The sequence below is a fragment of the Bufo gargarizans genome, chromosome 2 (genome assembly GCF_014858855.1).
Source record: "Bufo gargarizans isolate SCDJY-AF-19 chromosome 2, ASM1485885v1, whole genome shotgun sequence".
NCBI classification, from domain to species: domain Eukaryota; kingdom Metazoa; phylum Chordata; class Amphibia; order Anura; family Bufonidae; genus Bufo; species Bufo gargarizans.
In genome coordinates this window covers 570,090,685-570,114,476 of record NC_058081.1, presented here as the reverse complement: position 1 = coordinate 570,114,476, position 23,792 = coordinate 570,090,685, and the positions used below count along the sequence as shown (strand labels likewise).

The 23,792-nt window shown below is 43.4% G+C and overlaps 1 protein-coding gene across 1 annotated transcript in view; it reads left to right on the top strand.

Annotated features, from left to right (window-relative positions):
* The window catches only part of PTPRH (protein tyrosine phosphatase receptor type H), a 167,981-nt gene that overhangs the window by 52,027 nt on the left and 92,162 nt on the right, over nucleotides 1-23,792 (top strand). The gene's annotated exons all lie outside the window — the stretch shown is intronic.

The following is a 23,792-nucleotide window of genomic DNA, read 5'->3' as shown; positions in this document are numbered from 1 at the left end:
CACTGACACACTCCCTTTAAAGGGAAGGTTCAGATTGTACAGCCATGTGAACCATGTTATTTTTTTATGTTTTATACTTTCATCTCTGAGCAGGAGAAGACGCCGCACAACAGTTTACAGATGTTTGCTTTACTTGGTAGCTGAAGGCTCCTGTGTTGGTCCCATGTTCATATGTGTGGTGTTGCTGAGAAAAATTAATTTTAATATATGCAAATTAGCCTCTAGAAGCAATGAGGGCGTTGGCGTTACACCTAAAGACTCTGCAATGATTGTGCCTTCTGCACTTTGATTGACAGGACCAGGCATGATCATGTTTACACTGCCTCGCCCTGTCAGTCAAAGTGCAGAGGGTGTGGCAGTTGCAGAGAGAGCAGAGCCTCTAGGTGTAATGGCAACTTCCCAGTTGCTCCTAGGCGCTCATTTCCATATATTAAACCACCATTTTTCTCAGCAATGCGGACACATATGAACATGGGACCAACACAGATGCCCTCAGTTGCCAAGCGCACATGTAACAGGTCAGCCAGAGTCATAGGTACAAATCTGCTGACAGATGCCGTTAAACTGCAGAGTACTTCAGGTTGATTTTTGTCAGATGCTGGATTGTCATGATTTGCTGTTCAGCATTCAATAGGTCAAATTGGACTTTGGGTTTTAAATATAGTAGTTTCCAGAAGCAGATACTAGGCTGTGTAACTTTAAAGGGAATGTCACCAGCTTTATACTACTGTCCTATCCGAAGGCAGCATATACTGATGGCAGAGATCCTGAGCAAAATGTTGCATCAGTTACTAGAACTAACCCTGTCGTTGAGCTAAAATCGGTATTTTATCAGCACCAGTGCAATCTGAGTGCTGGCGTCCACTCAATATAGGGCACTGGTTTGGGAGTCCTCATCTTCACAAGCTCCCAATTCTTCCCCCGTCTCCCTGACACTGATTTCTATAGGAAGAGAGTTGTCACTCAGCAGTGCCGGGAAGCCTAGATGAATATGAGGACTCCCTAACCAGTTCTCCGTAGTGAGTGGGCACCAGCACCCTGCTTACACTGATGCTGCTGAATACTGATTTTAGCAAAACAGGTTTATTTCTAGAAACCGACCCAGTGTTCAGTTTGCTCAGGGTCTGCGTCACCAGTTAATGCTGCCCTCAGATAGCACAGCATAAAACTGGTGACGCTCTCTTTAAAGTTTTAATCTGGAACATATAAACCATGAGTCACACAGCCCATTATCAGCTCCTGGAAACTACATTTAAAACCCAAAGTCCAATGTGACCTATTGAAGACTGAACAGCAAATCATGACAATCCAGCACCTGACAAAAATCATTCTGAGCCCGTAAAAAAGTATGGGGGATACTGTTCTATGTAAAATCCCCTCAAACGAAGGGCAGTGCCTCCATCTGGAGACGATAAAGTTCAGTCTCCAGAAGTAAGAAGTGTTCTTCACCATAAGAACTATAAATCTGAGCAGCAGTCTACCTCAGCACATGGTGACTGCAGGAACCGCTTTATGAAAGGCTTACATTTGCGCTTATGGAAATGTATAGAATTCTTGTTTTCCTCAACTGATTCCCTTCATCCATGTCCTCTCCCATCCCTTGAATGAATTTGAAGGACATGTTTTTTTTTTTCAACCCTACTAAATAGTTCAAGCGCCTTGGCGTTGTGACATTCTTCTGCTATTTGTCCGAGAAACGTATGTGTAAATTGAAGGCAGGGTGTTACCATTTGGGGTGGGTACCTTCACCGTCTGGCACTGCCCAATCAGTGTTGATGATGCCAGAGTATGACCACATGGTGTGACCGTGCAGCAGCTGAGAAGCATCTATGCAGCCCTCTTAGGATATATTCAGACAGCAAAAATCTGCCACTGATTCAGCAGTGGAAGACGGACATGTTCAGTCACTAAATCCACATTCAAAACTCGCTAAAAGTTTCCCCGTTGACTCTAATGTTAAAAACTCCACCTTGTGTAAAATAGTAGAGAATTTTTCAGTAGCCTATTTGAAAAACGCTTGAGAAGTGACATGTTACGAGTGGAAACAGATTTGATTGTGAATTTTATAGAAGTCAATGGGGAAGCAAGAAAACCTAAACTAAAAACTCTTCTTCTTGTAAAAATTCCACTAAAACAGCCACCAAATTACAAATCTGCCACCAAAAGTGACCTGTTATCAGTTGCTGATCTGCCACGAAATTTTCTGTCGCATACAGTGGATATAAAAAGTCTACACACCCCTGTTAAAATGTCAGGTTTCTGTAATGTAAAAAAAATGAAATCTTTTTTTGTGGAGGGAAGAAAAAATAAATAAATAAATTTGGTTGAATAAGTGTGCACACCCTCTTATAACTGGGGATGTAGCTGTGTTAAGAATTAAGCAATCACATTCAAAATCATGTTAAATAGGAGCCAGCATACACCTGCCATCATTTAAAGTGCCTCTGATTAACCCCAAATAAAGTTCAGCTGCTCTAGTTGGTCTTTCCTGAAATTTTCTTAGTCGCGCCCCACCGCAAAAGCCATGGTCCACAGAGAGCTTCCAAAGCATCAGAGGGATCTCATTGTCAAAAGACATCAGTCAGGAAAAGGGTACAAAATAATTTCCAAGGCATTAGATATACCATGGAACACAGTGAAGACAGTCATCCTCAAGTGGAGAAAATATGGCACAACAAGAACTGGACGTCCCTCCAAAATTGATAAAAAGACGAGAAGAAAACTGGTCTGGGAGGCTACCAAGAAGCCTTACAGCAACATTAAAGGAGCTGCAGGAATATCTGGCAAGTACTGGCTGTGTGGTACATGTGACAACAATCTCCCGTATTCTTCATATGTCTGGGCTATGGGGTAGAGTGGCAAGACGAAAGCCTTTTCTTACGAAGAAAAACATCCAAGCCAGGCTACATTTTGCAAAAACACATCTGAAGTTTCCCAAAAGCATGTGGGAAAAGGTGTTATGGTCTGATGAAACCAAGGTTGAACTTTTTGGCCAAAATTCCAAAAGAGATGTTTGGCGCAAAAACAACACTGCACATCACCAAAAGAACACCATACCCACAGTGAAGCATGGTGGTGGCAGCCAGTGATGGCCAGTTCGCAGTGTTCGCCAGCGAACACATGCGGGCTGCCATCTTAACTTACAAGTCCGGCGATGCACAGGTAAGCCCTTACCTGTGCCTGTGTCGCGATCCGGTCTGAAATCAAATGCAGTCACCGGGAGCAGCCGGCAGCATTCATCGGGCTGTTCTCAGAACTGCCTGCTCCCGGTGACCGCATTTGTTTCAGACCAGCTCGCGGCACAGGCACAGGTAAGGGCTTACCTGTGCATCGCCAGACTTGCGAGTTAAGATGGCAGCCTGTATGTGTTCGCTGGTGAACACTGTGAACTGGCCATCACTGGTGGCAGCATCATGCTTTGGGGCTGTTTTTCTTCAGCTGGAACTGGTGCCTTAGTTAAGCTAGAGGGAATTATGAACAGTTCCAAATACCAGTCAATATTGGCACAAAACCTTCAGGCTTCTGCTAGAAAGCTTAACATGAAGAGGAACTTCATCTTTCAGCATGACAACGACCCAAAGCATGCATCCAAATCAACAAAGGAATGGCTTCACCAGAAGAAGATTAAAGTTTTGGAATGGCCCAGCCAGAGTCCAGACCTGAATCTGATTGAGAATCTGTGGGGTGATGTGAAGAAGGCTGTGCACAGGAGATGCCCTCGCAATCTGACAGATTTGGAGTGTTTTTGTAAAGAGTGGGCAAATCTTGCCAAGTCAAAATGTGCCATGCTGATAGACTCATACCCCAAAAGACTGTGAGTGCTCTAATAAAATCAAAAGGTGCTTCAACAGTCTTAGTTTAAGGGTGTGCACACTTATGCAACCCTATTATTTTATTTTTATATTTTTTCTTCCCTCTACCTAAAAGATTTCAGTTTGTTTATAATTGAGTTGTACAGTTTATAGGTCACATTAAAGGTGGAAAAAGTTCTGAAATGATTTATCTTTGTCTCATTTTTTTACAGCACAGAAACCTGACATTTTAACAGGGGTGTGTAGACTTTTTATATGCACTGTATATTGCCGTGTGAACATACCCTGTAAAAAAAAAAGCGTGCATTGTTAATGATTGTTTTTTCACAGTCCATTAGTGCTCAATCAGTTGTAATGAGTACTTGAGCATAGGAGCAGCTAGCCGGGCCACATGGTTCTCGTCACAGCGTGTACCCTCAGAATGTGTTGGGGCACAACTAGGGATGAGCGAAGCAAGCTTCAGATCTTAGATCCGAAGTCGCTTCGCTCCAGACTTCGTTTTAATGCTGTATGGATACCCGTCTCTGTACAGTATTCAAATGTAGGGGCTCCAGTGAAGCGCAATTTAATATTACTGAAGTCTCGCAGGACTTTGGTGAATAACTTCAGGATTTGATTTTTCAACTTGAAAACCATTCAAATTTTGCCTCGCTGGAGCCCATACGTTTGAATACTGTATGGAGATGGATCTCCGTTCAGCATTAAAATGAAGTTTGGAGTGTAGCGACTTCGGATCTAGGATCCAAAGCTTGCTTCCCTCATTCGTAGGCACAACCCTTTGACAAGGGAATGGTAACACCCAATTATCAATGTATTCATAGTTCTTAGGTTTAGGTGAGAATTCTATTGTCTGTGTCTTCCCCTAGTTTAAAATGTGGGGTCCTTTTTGGCCAGAAGTTTGAAATCACTAAAGAGACTTTCTGGGCCTGTCTATTCATATGTCATGTGTCATTCATAGTCTGTCCTCAGAACAGGACATCAATACCTGGTCTGTGGGAGCACCACATCATCTTCATTGATTACCAGACACACACATTTGGTTGGATCTGTGCCTGGCATTGCAGCTCAACGCAGTTCATTCCCATTCAGGACAAATAGTCTGTTTGAGACATATTTTCGTACATGATAGAATACAATTGTCTGCAGTTCTATACCATATATTTGTAAGCCTTCTATTTGGCTACCCACGGATTTGTTTTTGTATTGTTAAAGGGTTATTACCAAGGGTCAGTTTTGCAGGTAACTGGGAGGAATTATCACAATACTCTATATAGACCAGGGAACAGCAACCTCCGGCACTCCAGCTGTGGTGAAACTACGACTCCCAGCATGCTCCATTCATTTCTCTGGGAGTTCTGAGAACAGCCAAGAAGGTGTGCATGCTGGGAATTGTAGTTTCGCCACAGCTGGAGTGCTGAAGGTTGCTGATCCCTGATATCGACAATAACTGTGCATTCATTACCTCTTCAGTCTCTTCTTGCATGTAATTCATATTGACACAGTAAGGGCTTGTTCACATCTCCATTCAGAGCCTCCATTGCAGATGCCATCAAAACCAGCTGAGAGAATAGTCCAGCTGCAAAAGTGGACTCCTAAATGGAAACAAAATAGACCACATAATCAAGGAGATCTGTTTGGCTCTTATTGGGTCAGTTATCTCCTGAATGTGGCACTTCCCTTGTTTAATCTGTGCCTATAAAAGCGCAAAACAATAGAAATCAATAACACAAATGTAAAAGAGGCCTAAAAACTATGAGGGACATTTATCAAATCTGCTATGCCAGTTTTGTGGTGTACAATTGTCAAAAATGTGTAAGGCTAGTTTCACGGTAGCGGCAAGGGACTCCGGCAGGCTGTTCCGGTGGGTGAACAGCACAGCCTGTCGGATCCGTGCTGCCGCTAGTGCACGCGTGCCCCCAGACTACCACTCCGGCCCCATTGACTATGGGGGGGGGGGGGGGGCGGGCCGGAGTTCCGGCGGCAGCATGGCAAACATGCCGAGAAGTGGCCAGAATAAAACTACGATAAATAAAAGTACATCATGTGTGACGTGTTACATTTTAAGAAGTCACAAAAAAGTTGCATCTCCGTACCAGGCAATCCCCTGCCGACAGACTCAATACCACCTCCCACTTGCACCTAATGTATGTTTATTGCACTCCACTTCATACATTTGGTGCAGCAACACAAACCAAAGACAGACTTAAAACTCACAAAAAAACTCCACAAATGATAAATTCCTCCTATACTCGTATCTTCCACGAGCTCCCTGCATGGTTGCACAAGCTGTACTAACTCAGGGATTGAAGCTGTATAGAGCAAGTCACTGTCAAGGTAGACAAAGACTGTGGCGACATACATAGAGAAAGATGAGTGAAGATGAACTGCACATACTCGTCCCGTTACTGTCAGAACTCCTAGAGGACATAGCTACACACACAAGAAATAACAGCTTTGGGCGGCATCTAGGCAGGGGTGAGCCCTTTTTACTGGTTAGGAATTGGCAAAAATTCTTTATATGGCATATGCAATGCAATGGGGAACACTTAAGATTGGAGACAACCCCATTCAAGTTTCTGTAGTAATAAATATGTAGTACTTTCTGGCTGAATACTGCTGTCAGCTTAAGTTGTTCAATGGTGTAAGGTTTCTTTACCGGAAATCTTATTTTACGCCGCCACAAAACCACATTTGGGAAGTAAACCTGAATACTGCAATAGACCACAGAGAGTGTCATTCAGTTTCATTCAGAATTATAAAAGTATGAGAGGTGTAACTATGGGGACTTAGCCCTGAGAATAAAAGAACAAAAGGGCAGAGTAAGCAGCAACCAGGGTGTCGTTGAAATGGGAGATGAGGACAACTCTGTGTTGAAATGTAGACTGGTCGAGAAGTATGTACATATAAGAACAGGGACTGTTGGAGATTGGTGGCAAAGAACAGTTTAATGATAGTCCCTGAAAATGGTAATGATGTTGGATGGTCAGATTCTGGAGAGGCACATTCTGATACCTCTGCTTTGGTACCAAGTAAGCTAGCCCTGCCATGGCTAGATTGGTTAGGGGCCACGCAACAGTTTTTGCACCTGGACCCAGGAACTTAAAATTACAACTCTAGGAAGGCTGTTCGGTTGACTGTACCTAAACTATGTTCAGTCTGCCGTCTACTTTATTTACAACGTCCATACTATGACTGCATCAAAAATGTTTTCGCAGAAATCTAATCAGCCTGCTGAGGCTTTTATGCTTCTCGTATTTCTGTTTAGTTCCATGTTTTGCTAACTGTTCATGTTATCCCAGGTTGAAATCCGACCATGGAGTTTGTATGTTCTCCCCATGTTTTTGTGGGTTTCCTCCAGGTACTCTGGGCTCCTCCCATGCTCCAAAGACATACTGATAGGGACCTTAGATTGTGAGCCCCATCGGGGACAGCTTGATGCTAATGTCTGTAAAGTGCTGTGCTATACATAAGTGCATAAAATTAATTAATAAATTGGGGCGGGCCAGCAGGCCAATCTCATTCATCATTTTCTACGCCAGTTTTTGGCGAACAAAATGATTTAAATCTACACCAGCCAAGGAGCTGGTGTAGATTTTTCGGATTGTTGCATGTCCTACTGAAAGAAGCACCAAAGTTATGTAAAGGCCTGCACCTTGGCACTACCTCCAGCAGCATAGAGACAATTAAGCAGCACAGAAGATAGGTGAGCCCCATAGTCCACAAATTATCCCTTTTTGGCGGTAGATGTCTTCTTCTCTATCCTCTGACCTGTAAGATGGTGGCCTCCATTTTGATCTGTCCGAAGTGAATGGCAAAAGATCAGATTTGGGACAAATTCAGTTTGTTAAAATATGGATTTGCTCATCTCTGGATAAACCTAAGCGTTACCAAGGGTCATATACAGTGAATAACTGTACCAAAGCCTAAAACCGTGAAATAAAATATAAATGTTCTGCTCTCCATCACTTCTTTCAAAAACTCTGCCCCCTGTTTACCCTGCAATGTAACGATGGGTTGTTCATGGCTCCATCACTGTGTCTTTACCTTCACATTCACTGCCAGCCACGTGGCATCAAGGAGTGTCTATGTTCAAACTAGCGTTTTTGCTGGATCCTGCAGGGCTCAGCAAAAACGCTTCTGTTACTGATAATACAACCATCTGCATCCGGATCCGTTTGTATTATCTTTAACATAGCCAAGATGGATTCGTCATGAACTCCATTGAAAGTCAATGGAGGACGGATCAGTTTTCTATTGTGGCAGAGAAAACTGATCTATCCCCATTGACTTGCATTGGGGGTCATGCCAGGTAGTGATGAACGAACATCGGTCAGGACGATTCGCAAACGCGATTGCGCAATCAAATGTTCGCGAACCGCAAGTTCCTGGCGGGCCCCATTCTCTTTGATGGCAGGCGAACCTGAAAAATCTTCAGGTCATTATTGCAGCCACCAAATACTTACAAGAAGTGCACAAATCGTCCCACAAAATCAACAGTGACATACCAGAAGGGGATCAATGGCAAAAATTCCAACAAAAAAATATGTATTTTAATCTGGGGAAACTGTCCAAAATATTTTTTTTAGGCCACGGGAGTACAGGCCCCAAACATTAGGCATTCACCGGACAGAAAACATCAAGTGATTATGTGGCTTGAGGTATATTAGACTGTCAATGGATATCAATTTTACTGCAGGCCAGTACAAATACATGTCAAATACATATGTTTATATAAAAATATAAAATTGGATTAAAAACATCCCCCCTCTTTAAAAAACCCAAATGATAATAGTTGAAATTCGATAACATGTGGTCGTCACAGGTGTTGAATTTCTCTGAGGTCTCAAACATTAGGCATTCACTGGACAGAAAAGGCTTTTTATGCCGCTGTATTTACATAAGACAGGGACCATTATTTGTTCTGGATGGTGGCGAATATGTTTGGGCTGTCATGAGGAAATTCAATTACACGTGGTCATCGCAGGTGTAGAATTCCTCCGAGATCTATGCCTCATTCAAGTGTGAGGTAGTCCATACTATCGTGAGCTAGGCGAGTGCGCTTATCGGTCACGATCCCCCATGCTGTGCTGAACGTCCTTTCGGACAGGACAGGTCAAGCCTGCATACCTAGTAGTCAAGGGGTTCCTTGCTTCTCAGAGCGTACACACCGGCCGTTAACCCAATGTAGTCGGACACCTGTCGGTCTAGGCGTTCCCTGAGGCTGGATCCGGAGGGCAGCTGTTAAAGGGTTGGCTGCAAGAATGATCTCATATCTGAAGTGACCAACACATCTTCAAACCGCCCTCTACTTGCATGCGCGGTAGGATTGGTACCCGCACCTGTTTAGCTGTGGGTGGAAATTCTGCCAGCACCCACAACAGCAGAATGCAGCATCTCTCGCAGCAAAGCCTGTAAATGCTGCATTCTGACAGCCCTTTGTGATGCTGGTAACATGTCCACCATTTTGTGTTTGTACCAGGGGTCTAAGTATGTTGCCACCCAGTACTGGTCCTTGCCCTTCATGCTTTTTATACGGGGGTCCCTCTTCAAACACTGGAGCATGAAGGCCCCCATTTGCACTAAATTGGAAGTGGTGGAGCGCCCTGGCTCCTGCTCATCGCCCAGGAGAATGTCGGCCTCGGTCTCCTCCCCCCATCCATGGACAACACCAGGGATCCCATAAAAATTTAAAGCCTGCTCTTTTTGCTCCTCCTCCTCCTTCTCCCCCCCCCAGGCACCATCCTCCTTTGACTCCTCTTCAGAATCCTGGTGGTGTCTTTGGGGGTGCACACAGCAGAGAGTGAGGAGGGTGCTGATACAGAGGATGAGGAGGGTGCAGAAGCGAAAGGCTGAGTAAGCCACTCGACCAACTCTGGTGCATCCATTGACGTAATCGCACACACCTTCTCCAACTTCCCACTTAGGCTCCGGCCTGGTGCACCTGCCCCACCCCTACCACCCCTGCAGAATGGCCTGCCTCTTCCTCTGCCTTTCATTTTCAAACTGACCCTGTGACAAAGTCCCTATAAAAGAGCAGTATTTGTGGAAGCATTTATATAGAACCCCTTAATGAGTATTTGCTGGAAGCAGGTATATCAAACCCCTTAATCAGTTTATTTTGGGGAAACAGGTATGTCACACCAGTTGCAATTAGTTATTTCAATTTTGTTTGTCCCTCTGTATAGCTGCGGTATCTCAGCAGAACTGCACACAACTGCTGCACAATACAAATGTACTATATAGAAATTATATTATAGGTATATCACACCCCTGCCTCAATCATTTTTTTTGGGGGGGGGGGGGGAGGGGCAACTGGTATATCACACCAGTTCCAATTAGTTGTTCCAATAGCGTTTGCCTCTCTATATAGCTGCAGTATCGCAGCAGAACTGCACACAAATGCTGCACAATACAAATGCACTATAATATGCTTTCTATGTTAGAAAGTATATTATAAGTATATCACACCCCTCAGTAAGTCACACCTATCAATAGCACACCTATACCAGTCCTTAAAAATACTTTTGTGGCCCTATTAGCTAGCGTTTGGTGTCTCTAACAGTCTGTCCCTGCTCCACACAGCAACCTCTCCCTACACTGGCAAAACACAGGATGTAAAATGGCAGCCAGATCAGGGTTATTTATAGGGTAGGGGGTATGTCCATGTGCTGAAACATCTCAATTGGCTGTCCTGTCCCACCTGATGGATGAGCCATGGCTCAAATTTCGGCACAATGCAAAAGAATATGGCACCGGCGGACATCGCCATATGTTCGCATGTTCGGCAAACCTCAAACAAGCAAAGTTCGCCGCAAAACGACCGCTGGGCGAACTGCAAGGCCATCTCTAATGCCGGGTCCGTCTTGCTCCACATTCCAGGACGAAAAGCAAACTACAACATGTTGCGGTTTGCTCTCCGGTATGGGAACGCAACGAAACAGAACGGAATGTATTTTGAAGCACTCCGTACTGTTCAATTCAGTTTTGTCCCCATTGTCAATGAATGAGGACAAAACTGAAGCGTTTTTTTTCCCGTATTGAGCCCCTATGATGGATCTCAATACCAAAAAAACTAAAACGCTAGTGTAAAGGTAGCCTAACCTATATTGCAGTACAAATAATGGTTTGTCTATCTCATCATCACCTCATCCATATAGACTGGATACTTCCGCATGAATGCATCCTCTTTGTTATGATGAGTATAAACAAATGGTTCTATCTCACTCAAAGTCCAGTGTACATGAAGTGAATGAAGGCAAAGCATGTATGTTTTTTAGTTATTAGTGATCTCTATTAGATAATATAGAATAATAAGGTTAATGATGGCTACTTTGTCTCTTTTGCGGCAGCAAGCCTATCGTCCCCTCTGCTCTGTCTGCAATAGGGACCTGGAAAACTAAGACTAGGCCCTTTATTTCAGCAGCACCCCACTGCTTCTCCATAGTTGATGGTGCAATAGACAAAAGAAGATAGTAATATATGATTTTTAAGACACTTTCAGGAACTTGCAGAAAGTCTTACAAGTAGGGGTTTCCCTAATGTCTTTATACTTTTTTTTTTTTTTACATCATATGTCATCAAGACATTCTGGAAATTTGGTTATTTGTAATCAAATCTACAGAAGTTGCTTTAGGTGAATGTGGTATTACACTCCAAGTAATAAAGTCCACCCAAACATATCTGTCCTCTGCACATGGAGGTTTGTCTTCATGAGATGATCAATTTAACACTGGAGCTAGTTCTGTAGAAGGAGCACCAATCTTGTGCAGCTTCTGCTCTAGTGCCCTTAATTACATTTCACCTTTTGGGAATGTTTGAGGACAAGAGAAGGTGAGATGTTTTGAGTCTCTCTTCTAATGGTTTATGCTTTGAACTTATAAATATTACAATGTTAAAGCTTCTTACAAAACACAGGTCTCTGGTGTGCATTACAACAGGTGACCTTAAAAAAGAAATGAGGCCGAAAATGAATTGGTAATGCGCATTAATATGTGTCTCTCCGCTCATTCTTCACAGTCCGTTAGAACCAGTGATTCCACTTTATCTGCCAAATGATGTAGACAGACGGGTTCTTTCACACACTTCATATCGGAGATATGAGTGTTAATTTAGGCTACATGCACACGACCGTATGTGTTTTGCGGTCCGCAAATTGTGGATCCGCAAAAAAAAAACTGATGATGTTACGTATGGCATCAGTTTTTTTTCGCGGATCCGTTTTTTTTGCGGATCCATTGTAATAATGCCTATCCTTGTCCGCAAACTAGAAAAAAATAGGACATGCACTATTTTTTTAGCGGAGCAACGGAACGGACATACTGATGCGGACAGCACACTGTGTGCTGTGCGTGTTTTTTGCGGACCCATTGAAATGAATGGGTCCGCATCCTATCCGCAAAAAACAAACGGATCGGACACTGAAACAAAATACGGTCGTGTGCATGTAGCCTTATTTACAGAGAGAGAGGCGATAGATGGGAAGTTATCTGTCCGTCTTTCGCAAGCTGGAAGGGGAGAGGTGGGAGTGGTGGTAATGGCTCAGAGGAGTAGTCGTCACAGTAGCAGTCCTCACTCTTGCATTTCCTGGGCCTTGCAGTGATGGCAGAGGCACACTCTTTCTTCCCCTCGGGGCACACCCTAGTTTAGGGTCTTCTGTCTGGTGGTAGCTGGGGTACATTTGGTGTTGGTGGGTTTTAGGGTGCAAGTCACAGCTCCCTCAGTGTACTGGAGAGGATTGATGAGTGGTAGTGCAAGGAAATGATGAGGCTGGATTTGGGGTAACCTTTTCAGTCTACATTACTAAAGCAATTAAGACGGATGATACACACAGTCACTTGCAGAGTGAGCTCAGTCTCTTCAGATTACATGCACAGTTTTCCCATGGATATTTATGAGGATATAGTCTCTTTCCAGCTAATCCCAAACTTCCCAATCCGGCCAAGGAGAGCAAATGCTCTCTCACACTAAATTCTCAATGTCACTATAGTACTACAATAGCCAACTGTGGGGTGTAGTCTTTTAAATGATGAACAGTCTATCTCAGTAGTATGTCAGGGTGCCTGAATCTTTTTCTCCCAACCAAATGCAGCCTCAATACATGAATTATCTTGCATTGACATTTTGTCCATGTGCTGTCCCTTTGTAATGGCCCTCATCCTTCTTAAAATGTCAATGATGCTTTCTCTCAGAAGCTGGCACAGGTTTCCAGTCACTCTTCTGGTCACGCTCAGCTTGCATGGCTAGTGTATCCCTGTCTGCAACTTCTCTATCTGTCTATCCATCTCTCTTTCTGTGCTTGTACTACTCACAGCTCATAGTAGCAATCTTCAACTTTCTTTTCTCTCAAGCACTTTGGTGGTAAAGTGGCTTCCTTGACTGTAAAAGTTTCATAGGTAAAGGTTCTCTGAGCTCGGGCCTAGCTTAGAGGGGCTTGCACCTGTAGGTTTTCATTGATTTCAACAGTAACTGTATAAAACTTGTATGCACTGAGCTCCCCCTAGTGGTGACTGCAGACAGCCAAGCTTATAATATACAGTATGAAGGGAAGCAGGAGAGTTAGCAGTGCATTTATAGCACTCGCAAAGTGACTTCAGACCTGTAGTGGTCCCTAAAAATTGGGTTTTTGTAAATTTCTGAAAAATTTCAAGATTTGCTTCTAAACTTCTAAGCCTTGTAACATCCCCAAAAAATAAAATGTCATTCCCAAAATAATTCAAACATGAAGTAGACATATGGGGAATGTAAATTCATCACAATTTTTGGGGGTATTACTATGTATTACATCAGTAGAGAAACTGAAACTTTGAAATTTGCTAATTTTTCAATTTTTTGGGTAAATTAGGTATTTTTTTTTATGTAAAAAAATAAAATGTTTTTACTTAATTTTACCAGTGTCATGAAGTACAATATGTGATGAAAAAACAATCTCAGAATGGCCTGGATAAGTCAAAGTGCTTTAAAGTTATGAGCACTTAAAGTGACACTGGTCAGATTTGCAAAAAATGGCCAAGTCCTTAAGGTGAAATAAGGCTGAGTCCTTAAGGGGTTAAAAAAATGTAGTTCATCAAAAATCTGGGGAATAATTCTTTACATTCCACATTGCCTGGGAGTGTTTGAGCCACGCATACTGGGAAATTGCGTTTTGCTATGGGGCCCTGTAAGATCTGTGTATACCCCTGGTATATTTGTACTTAGAACCACATTTTATATATCAAATATACATTTTGGTACTATTAATGACTATTAATGACTTTGCTAATGTTCTATTAAAACATGGACAGAAGAGAATTAGCTATGTGTGAGTAAATTTTTCTGTTTCATCATTTTCATAAATAAACCCTAGTGTATTTTATATATGAGGGAAGCTGTAAACCTCAAAGAGCTAATAAATAGTATTATATTTTCACTAGATAACATTTCAAAAATTTCTAGGAGGAAGCTCACCTGCCAACTCAGATATGTCTTTTTAGAGAGCTTGTCATGGAAGATTTCTCTCCCTACAGATAATAGTCTTTTTGTGATGAGGGAGTTTTTTCTGCCTGTGAATCACCATTTTCACAGGAGAAAAACAATACAGGTAAACTTAATGTGAACTTCTCTAAACTTTTGAATGCACATGTCCAACTATTCAATGTTTCAGAACTTTTTGCACAACTTGACGGCAAGATTCATATCAGGTGTTTGATCCATGAATCGCACAATACGTTTCCTGGTTCAATTAGAATAGGTATTTAAATAGTCCTCCTCATCATGCTGTTCACATTTTCACATTAAAAGACCAATTGATCAACAGTACCTCGCCATTGCGAGGTTTTAAGCAGGAAGTTCTGAGACTGAAGTGGCCACTGAGCTTAGAGTGTTACAGAGTGTCATCAGAAAGTTACAACAGAGATACAGAAAGACTGGAAGAGTCACAGAAAGGAATAGAAGTAGACATCCTTTGGCCACGTCCCATACTGATCAATAGAGGAATCTATAGCACACCAGCATTTCTTTTTTTAAGTGATGCTTTTAATATATAATACCCAATTACATCATTCTGTATTAATGTTTTATCCAGAGAAATCTTGGAGGTGATTGTGGGAAGAGGTGATAAGAGGAGAGAAGGAGGTCTTGGGAGGAAAAGAGAGTGCGTGTGGGGATGTATCTGGAAAGTAGCACAGAGATGTAGGGAGGGGACAGGTTATGGACGGCCTTGAATGTATTTGTTAGTACTTTGAAGTGAATTTGCTGGGCAGCCAGTGAAGGGCTTGGCAGAGGGGAGAGACAGAGGAGTAATAGGGTGAGAGGTGGATTAGTCGGGCAGCAGAGTTGAGGATAGATTGGAGGGGTGTGAGAATGCTAGATGGAAGGCCACAGGGGAGAATGTTGCAGTAGTCTAGGCGGGAGATGATGAGGGTATGTACAAGCACTTTCGCTGATTCAAAGTTGAGGAAAGCGCGGATGCGGGAGATGTTTTTGAGTTGGCGGCGGCAGGTGGTGGAAAGGGAGTGGATATGCGGTCAGAAGGAAAGGGCAGAATCCAAGGTCACTCCAAGGCAGCGGACTTGGTTGACCGGGGATAGTGTGCAGCCATTGATCATGATAGATAGTTCTGATGGGGGGGTTGAGCAAGATGGGTGAAAGATGAGGAGTTCTGTTTTATCCCTGTTAAGTTTTAGAAAGCAAAAGGCGAAGAAGGGTGATATAGAAGATAGACATTGTGGGATTCTTGATAGTAAAGTGATGTCTGGACCAGAGAGGTAGATTTGTGTGTCATCAGCATAGGAGTGATACTGAAAGCCATGGGACTCTATGAGCTGTCCGAGGCCAAAAGTGTAGACAGAGAAGAGCAGGGGTCCTAGGATGGAGCCTTGTGGGACACCAACAGAGAGGGAATGAGACGAGGAGGTGGTGCAGGAGTGGGAGATGCTAAATGTCTGGTCTGTGAGGTATGATGTGATCCAGGAGAGGACCAGGTCAGTGATGCTAAGAGATAAGAGTTTGCAACAGAAGGGAGTGGTCAACAGTTTCGAAAGGCAGAGGACAGGTCAAGGAGAAGGAGGACAGAGTATTGTTTCTCGGTTTTGTCTGTTAGTAGGTCATTGGTGACTTTGGTAAGGGCAGTCTCAGTTGAGTGGGGGGGGGGGGGTCGGAAGCCAGATTGTAGGCGGTCAAAGAGGGAGAATGTGCGGCAGCGGCCTGAAGAGGCGCATTGTTTGAGCGAAACGTCCGTCGCCGCCATGTATGGAAGACTCGCTGTCCACCCCCGCACATTCTGCTAGTTATTTGTGACTCGCATCCCAGAGGAAATAAAGGATTTTACAGAACACTGCTGGGTGAGTGCTGCCTTATTATCCTTTCCTACTTTAGAATATATTGTCTCCCGGGAGGCACGTGGAGGGAATGACGTCATCACGCATGCGCAGAGTGTACTAGAAGCTGAAAGGGCAAGCGCTTTGCCCATCTAGTATAGTGACATGTAATGTACAATAAGCTCTGAATAGAAAACGATGGAGATTATATGGAGAAATAGGATCGCTATAGGAGCACCAGGGGGTTAGAAAAATAGGAAAAGTGTGAATGTATGTAATGTGGAGAAAAGTAATCCCATGCTGATGACCGCTTCATTGTGAGGGCAGTGTATCTAGTCAATATAGAACTGCCCTACACTGTGTGAATGGTACAGTGACAAGCCCATACTACATGAATCATATAATTAATCCAGTCATCGTGCCTCTACATGAGCAACACAGGCCTAATTTCATCTTCATGGACGATAATTCGCCAGCTCATCGAGGTCGCATCATTAGGGAACAGCTGCTGAAGACTGGGGTACAACCAATGGAGTGGCCTGCTCTTTCTCCATACTTGAATCCCATTGAAAACCTATGGGACCAGTTGAGTCACCATGTAGAGGCTTGTAACCCTATGCCCCAGAACCTCAATGACCTGAGTGGGATGCCATGCCTCAGCAGACAATAAGTCGACTTCTGAACAGCATGAGACGTCGTTGTCAAGCTGTAATTGATGCTCAAGACCACATGACAACTTATTGAGACATTGACATTTTTTGTGGGGGTATACCCACCACTGTTGTTTCAATAAATTGTTTGAGATGGGGAAATCACCATTGCTGCTTCTACTTAAATGCCCTACTTTCATGATATAATATCACTGTAGCGTGAACTTTTTACATTTTCCATACATTTCACCCGAAGGCCAAATATCCCTAACTTTTCGTGTGTAGTGTATCTCCCAAGTGTCTCTCATTTCAAGGGACAGTCTCTATTTTGGCATGAATAACCTTTGCTAGTGAAATGTCCCTATTTGCAAGTCATGAATAGATTTGCATTTATTAATTTTCTATATTTCCCCCGGAAATTGTTTGCCTGGTTGGTAACTGCCCATCTGTGTGCATCTGTGCTCTACATGAGGATGATTACAGAAAAGAGTTGAAATGACAGTGATGTAATTTAGTAGTCCTAACCTAACCCAAAACCTTGATCTCTTTTCCCATATCTGTCTATAAGTTCAGCTCATGTTGTCCTTTGCAGGTGACATTGGTACTGTTATGGGCATACCCAACAACCAATACGGTGTGAACCAGGAAAATGTCTGACTAATCTAGACAATGTTAAGAAAAGAAAATAATACAGGTCCTATATCAATTTTTATCTAGCTTGGCTTCCATCCAGTAAACCTCCACCTGTGCTTTGGCTCTTTACACCGGTGTTTATATGTTCTTGTAGCTCTTTGTGTGCATTTCCCAGAAGTGCTCCTGGCTCCTCTAGCCATTGGGAATGGAGTTTCTAAAAAACATCTGATGTGGTGCAGTTTAGAATATAAAGCAATGCTGTCAGCAGACAGAATGTATTCTCAATACATTACTCAAATCTGTCCTCTTGGAATCCCAACAGGTCATGTCTTGAGGATTTTCCATAGGTTCAATACATATTACATTAGTGAAGATAATTTACCTGTAAATTTGTAAAGGGAATCCTGTGGGAGAGAGCAGCAGCTTGAGAAAATGCTAAGACTTTGGGGGATGTCTCAGACTTTAGCTGACTCTGTTGCCAATCTGTAGTCATAGATCAGAGCTCTGCCAAAATGGACAGCCAAGGTGCAAGCACTGACAAATTAAATGGCAGGTAACCAGGCAGGCCATATTGGCCATTGTCCAAGTTTAGCTTAGGATGGGAAGGCCTGTAACTGTCTCTTTAGGCGGCCAAACCAGGGCTGGTCCATGCAAGGGCAAAGGAAGCATTTACCTAGGGGACTCCACAACCTAGTTATTTCCAGCAGTAAGATGCAAAAAAGATTTAAAGGGTTGGAGTCAAGTCTCCTGTCCTGTCTGCCTACATGCTTCTATTTGAAAAATTGTAAAAGATTTAGGGTACGACCACATGGTGCAGTAACCACCCAACTGTATAGGTCACGGTGAGCCCTAGTTGAATAATAGCGACTACACCGTTTAGTCAGTCTGCATTTGTTATAGGGAATCTGTCACCACTTACCTCTAAATAAAATCATCTGCATGTGGATATGTGCTTGACAGTAGATTCTAATGGTCTTTTTCCCATCTTGATACAAGCCCCCAATTCGGAGATATAAGCTTTTAAGTGTTATGCAAATAAGCACCTTGGTGCAACGAGTGCATTTCTGTTGCATCTCATTGCACCCAAGGCTCTGCTAATTTTCCTTCCAGGCTGAACCCCAACTGCTTTGACTGACTGGGCCAGACAGTGAAGATGTACCCACGCCTGGCCCAGAAGTCATGCGCCAGCGTGTTTGGCACATGTGCAGTACATGGCTGGAGATCTCTGGTGGTCAAATGTGCAGACAGATTCCAATTACCGTGCCATGTGGTTTTACTCTTACTAATCTAAACTTGCAGGAAAAAAAATGCCACACTTGTTTTGTTTTGCACCATATTTATTATTTGTTTTAGGCTGCCTGCACATGAACGCACATAAGGTCCGCATTAATTTCTATGTGAATTTCTGCGAATTTCTGCACCATATTCACCCCCAAATCTGCAATTTCTAACAGTCGTTTTTGGTGCAGATTTGGTGCGGTTTTGCTGAAGATCTCACCCTTCATTGGAAAAGGGTGAAATCCGCTGCAAAAACGCGAACATAATTGACATACTGTGTATTTGGAAATCCACATGGCAGGTCAATTTCCGCACAGAAGCAATTTGCAAAGTGTAAATGAGATTTGTGTAATGTCATATACTTTGCTGGTACTGTACTATTCAACGTTTTTGTGCACGGGAATCCATGTGGAAAAACCGCACGTATTCCGCAATGTGTGCAGGTGGCCAGGGGCTTAACTACCATAGCGGCAGACCATTCTTAGTTGGGATCATCTCCTACTGGAGCTGAAAACTTGGTCAGGACTCTACCCTCTAAAGGAATAACTTTTAGAAAATGAGGCAGTGGAAAAATGGGCCAAGGGTCATTGAAAAAGGTTTAGGCAGAAACTCTTCTGTCCTGTGTGGGGGGCCTGGTTTGATCCCTTACTTCTCTATGTACGCCACTGCAGGTGGCCTTAGACATTATTGTCACCTGGCTTGACAAGAGGGTGAGGGTTATTGGGGAATTGTGTGGCTTTGTGGGAAGGAGAAAGGGCTTTAGATGCTCCCACCAGTGTCTAAAGTGTGTAAAAATGCATCAGATTTATCATCCAGCCTGAGCCACTGTGATAAATTTCTGGGACCTGCACCTACACCAAGAACGGAGCTTGAAAATGGTAGAGGGCACACTGGGCATGCGCAGCCGCCCTCCATTCATTTCTATGGGGCCGCCGAAAACAGACGATGACTGGCTCGGCTATTTCTGTCGGCCCCATAGTAATGAATGGGAGCGGTGGCCACACAAGCGCGGTGCGCTCCCATTCACTTGTATGGGGAGAGCGCTTGGCGGTGACTGGACCCCTGGGGTCCTCCAGCCACCGCTCTCTGTGCTTAGTTCTCGGCATAGGTACGGTTCCAGAGGTGGGACCCTCACCTATCAGACAATGGGGGCATATCCTAGCGAAATGTGATGGGGATACTCCTTTAAGACTGAAATGAGCCTGTGTGAGTCACATAAAGTGATGTAATATCAGAAGGGGGGCATCACACCAGAAAATGACTGATATCACATCACATGGCATGGTTTATATACTACAATACTGTTATGTGGAATCTTGCTCTGGCCCTGCCCTGGAATGTGTTGATATATCATATATTTCTATCCAAATGGAATCCTTACAGATGCAACTAGACCCAAACTACAGTATGTTTTCGGGTCTTGACTGACGGAATAAAAAAGAAAAATACAAACAACTTTTCAACACTGATGCAAACTGATAGAATTTTATGTTTCAATTTTCAACAATCTAGATCACTTACTAAATAAAAATGACAAAACTAAATTTGAGATAGCTCTTATACAGTATAAAGAAAAGGAATTCTATGACTCATTATAGAAAAATACACTGTCTGTGCACAGTGGCGATCCACCTGTGTTGTTGGCTGCACACAGTCCCTTATGTACATGTAGACACCTTCTGTGTTTGTATAATTGTATTCAACCTAGACCATGAAATCGGCATATAGCACAGAATGCGAATAACCTTTACTGGATGTTCTGTAAATTATTACACAAGAAACAGAGGAAGACAAATACCTCAGATGGACTCACATTTATAAAGACTGGCGGCATTTTAAACGCCGACCTTAATAAATCCCTAAGCTGGCAGTGGATCCGCCATAGTTATGAAGAGGCACGGGCCTCTTCATAACTTTGGCAGATCCTCCGCCAGTTCTAAATGTAAGACAGCTTTCTGTATGATGCAAGAACTGAACCAAGGTCCTCTCAACAGTCTTAGGGCCCTTGCTCACAACCGTATGCCCTCCAAGGCATACGGTCCGTGAGCGGGCCATATGTCCCTGAGCGGCATCGATCGTGCGCATAGGAGTACACAGCATCATAGATTACAATGATGCTGTGCACATCAGGCCACCCGCGGGGCTATTGTCCCGCTTTCATAAGATCATATGAGTGCAGGACAATAGTCCAGCGGGTAATCTATGATGCTGTGTACTCCCAGGCGCACAATCAATGCCACTCCAGGACATATGGCCCACTCACTCATATTCGTGTGCAGGAATATGTTTGCCCTTTTTGTCATATGATTGGTGAAAGTCGATTGCAGCTTTACTTAAATAAATGTTCATCCAAATGATTTGCAGGCTTTGTCTTGGTTCCAGCAGGCTTTAGCATGAACTGGCAGGCAAACTCAACTCTGCTTTCTCTCTCCGATGTACTGACAGGCTAACTCACATGCTTTGCTTTCTTGTTCGGTGCTGCACTTAACTCTGCTTAAATCTGATTTCTGTACTTTAGATATGTTCTGGTATCCTTGGATCGGGTGCCATCGACTGTTAATCCCTTCCTGACATTCAGTAAAACTTATCTTCAGCCGAAGAACTCTTTCTCTTGCTGATTTGTTTTATGTTGGCCGAATAATTATTCCTCTGGCCCCTATGGCTTCCAGACGTATTTCTTCATGGCCAGCAGAGCTTAGGGTGCTCTGGCTGGTATAGGTACATGTGAGTGTGCCCCACCTTGCTTCTCTCCTGTCTAGCTTAGAACCAGAACCAACTGGAAACTTCTGCCCCACCCTTCTGGCAGGAAGCATGACTGGCCCACTTCTGCTCAAAGGGTGGAGAATGGAATGGTAAGCTCCATTCTCTCTCACTATAGCTCTGCCATTTGCACTGCCACCTGCTGGTGAGCCAGGCACATTACATATAATAAAACAGTTGCATAACAAGATTAGGAATGCACAGTGTAGAGGACCTGGACAAAAATACATAAGATGGCATTTAGGTTAGACCATTAAAGATAGTATCAGGGTGTAGGAGTGGTAACACCACTCTGGCGTGTTACATTTACACCAAGCAATGATCAGGAATGAACGTTCTTCATTACCAATCATTGACCTGGCCACACAGCCAGGTTTCTTGTTACAGTTTTGGAGTCCAAACTCAGGAGTGGATCATAAAAGGAAAGTATTCTGTGAATTCATTCCTGGTTTTGGCTTCCAAACTTGCATTAAAAAACCTGACGGTGTGGCTGTATAGCAAGGCATCAGGACTTACCTACAGTATAACTGACCTTGACCACATACATTTCTAGTAATTTGCTTTCATTTCCTTAAATTCTCAGGAACTGTTCAGTGAAAAGGAGCTTCATCCCTGACAGGACTGATAGCGTTTATTACAGGACAGTTCTGTATTTCACTCTCTACAGTTATAAATGGATTCAAGATAATGCTTTATGACACAGTAAAGTCATCAAACTTCTTCCAAAATTCATTAACTTCCCAATAGAGCTAACAATTCCAGTGGACGACATAAGGCTTGTTTTTGCACTATGATAATATGTACCTTTCGGGCGGTACATTTACTGTAGAAGAACTGAAAGGTACTGTGATAACACGTCACAGTGTTATCGTGTGACAAAAGCCATTGAAAAAGTCAATTAACATTTCTTTCTATTGTTTACTTAATGCGATAACCATTACTTTCAGCTTGGCTACATCTGTATCTGTATAAATTGTTCTGTGTTTTATTTATATATATATATATATATTTTTTTTTATTTAATATTTTTTTCCACAAAATAGAACTGAATCTCTGTTCTACGTGGTTTGGAGCTCCATTTTTGTATTATCACCCTGCAGCTATGTGTTAAATGTGCTAAGTTAAAGGGATTCTGTCACCAGATTTGTGCCCTATAAGCTAAACATATGGCCATGTCGGTGCTAATAACATGAATCCTAAACTGCCCTTATTAAACCTGCTTGTGGCTCTATTAGCCCCAAAAACACTCACCTACCTAAGGTGCCCAAGGGGTTTTACGTTAATCCAGCATGTCCGTCTGCACCCCTCGCCGTCTGGTGCCCATTGCCGCCTTCCTCACCTCAGCGCCGCCTCCTCAATCCACCCGTCCCTCTGCCAGATCCGGCGCCTGCGCACTAGGCTCAGCCTGATGCGCCGCGGACTCCTGGCAGCGGCTTTGTTGAGCGAAGTGCGCATGCACTTGTCTAGGGGCTACCCTGTCTTGAGATCGGCCTATCAGACAGCTTTGTCCCGACCTAGATCTTCCTTGCTCACTCTGAATCAACCATCTACCCCACAAACTAAAATCTTGAGAATTATCACTAATTTTGACAGGGGGTCCAAACAAGTTAAGCACATCATAGAACGTCATTGGGAGGTCCTAAAAATGGAACCTGACCTGAAAGATGTGCTGGGTGACCAAACACAAATCACCTACCGTAGGGGACCCAATCTACGTGATAAACTCGTGCATAGTCACTATGCACCAGATCGCACAAAGTCCACCTGGTTGCGGTCCAAGACTGTGGGCTGTCACAAATGTGGAAATTGCATAGCATGCAAACGCATACAGACTACAAAGTCATTTGTAAGCCATGTGACAGGCAAAACATATTCAATCCCATATTTCATTAATTGTAAATGTAGAGGGGTCATATACCGGATCCAATGTGAATGTAGGATTGAATATGTGGGCAAGACGATCCGAGAATTTAGGAGGCGGATAGGGGAACATCTGGGGGACATCTCACATAAATGGGATACCTCACTATCAAAACATGTACATACTGCCCACAATGGCATTGCCTCCTTGAAATTCCTGGGTATAGATCTTGTAAAGCCTCCCACTAGAGGGGGTGATTGGGACAAATGTCTCCTCCAACGTGAAACTCGATGGATCTTCTGTCTTAAAACATCTGCACCCCTGGGCCTGAACGAAAGGCTAGATTTTGGGTGCTTTGTATAAACTGTGGTGAGCCTTGTTTCTTATATTAATGGCGTTATCCCATTCTCTATATGAGATGCCCCACTGTGTTATATACACTCGGCATTATGTTCAGCATTCTCTTTTACTTATCCCTGTTTCCAAAGTTCATGCAAGAAATGTC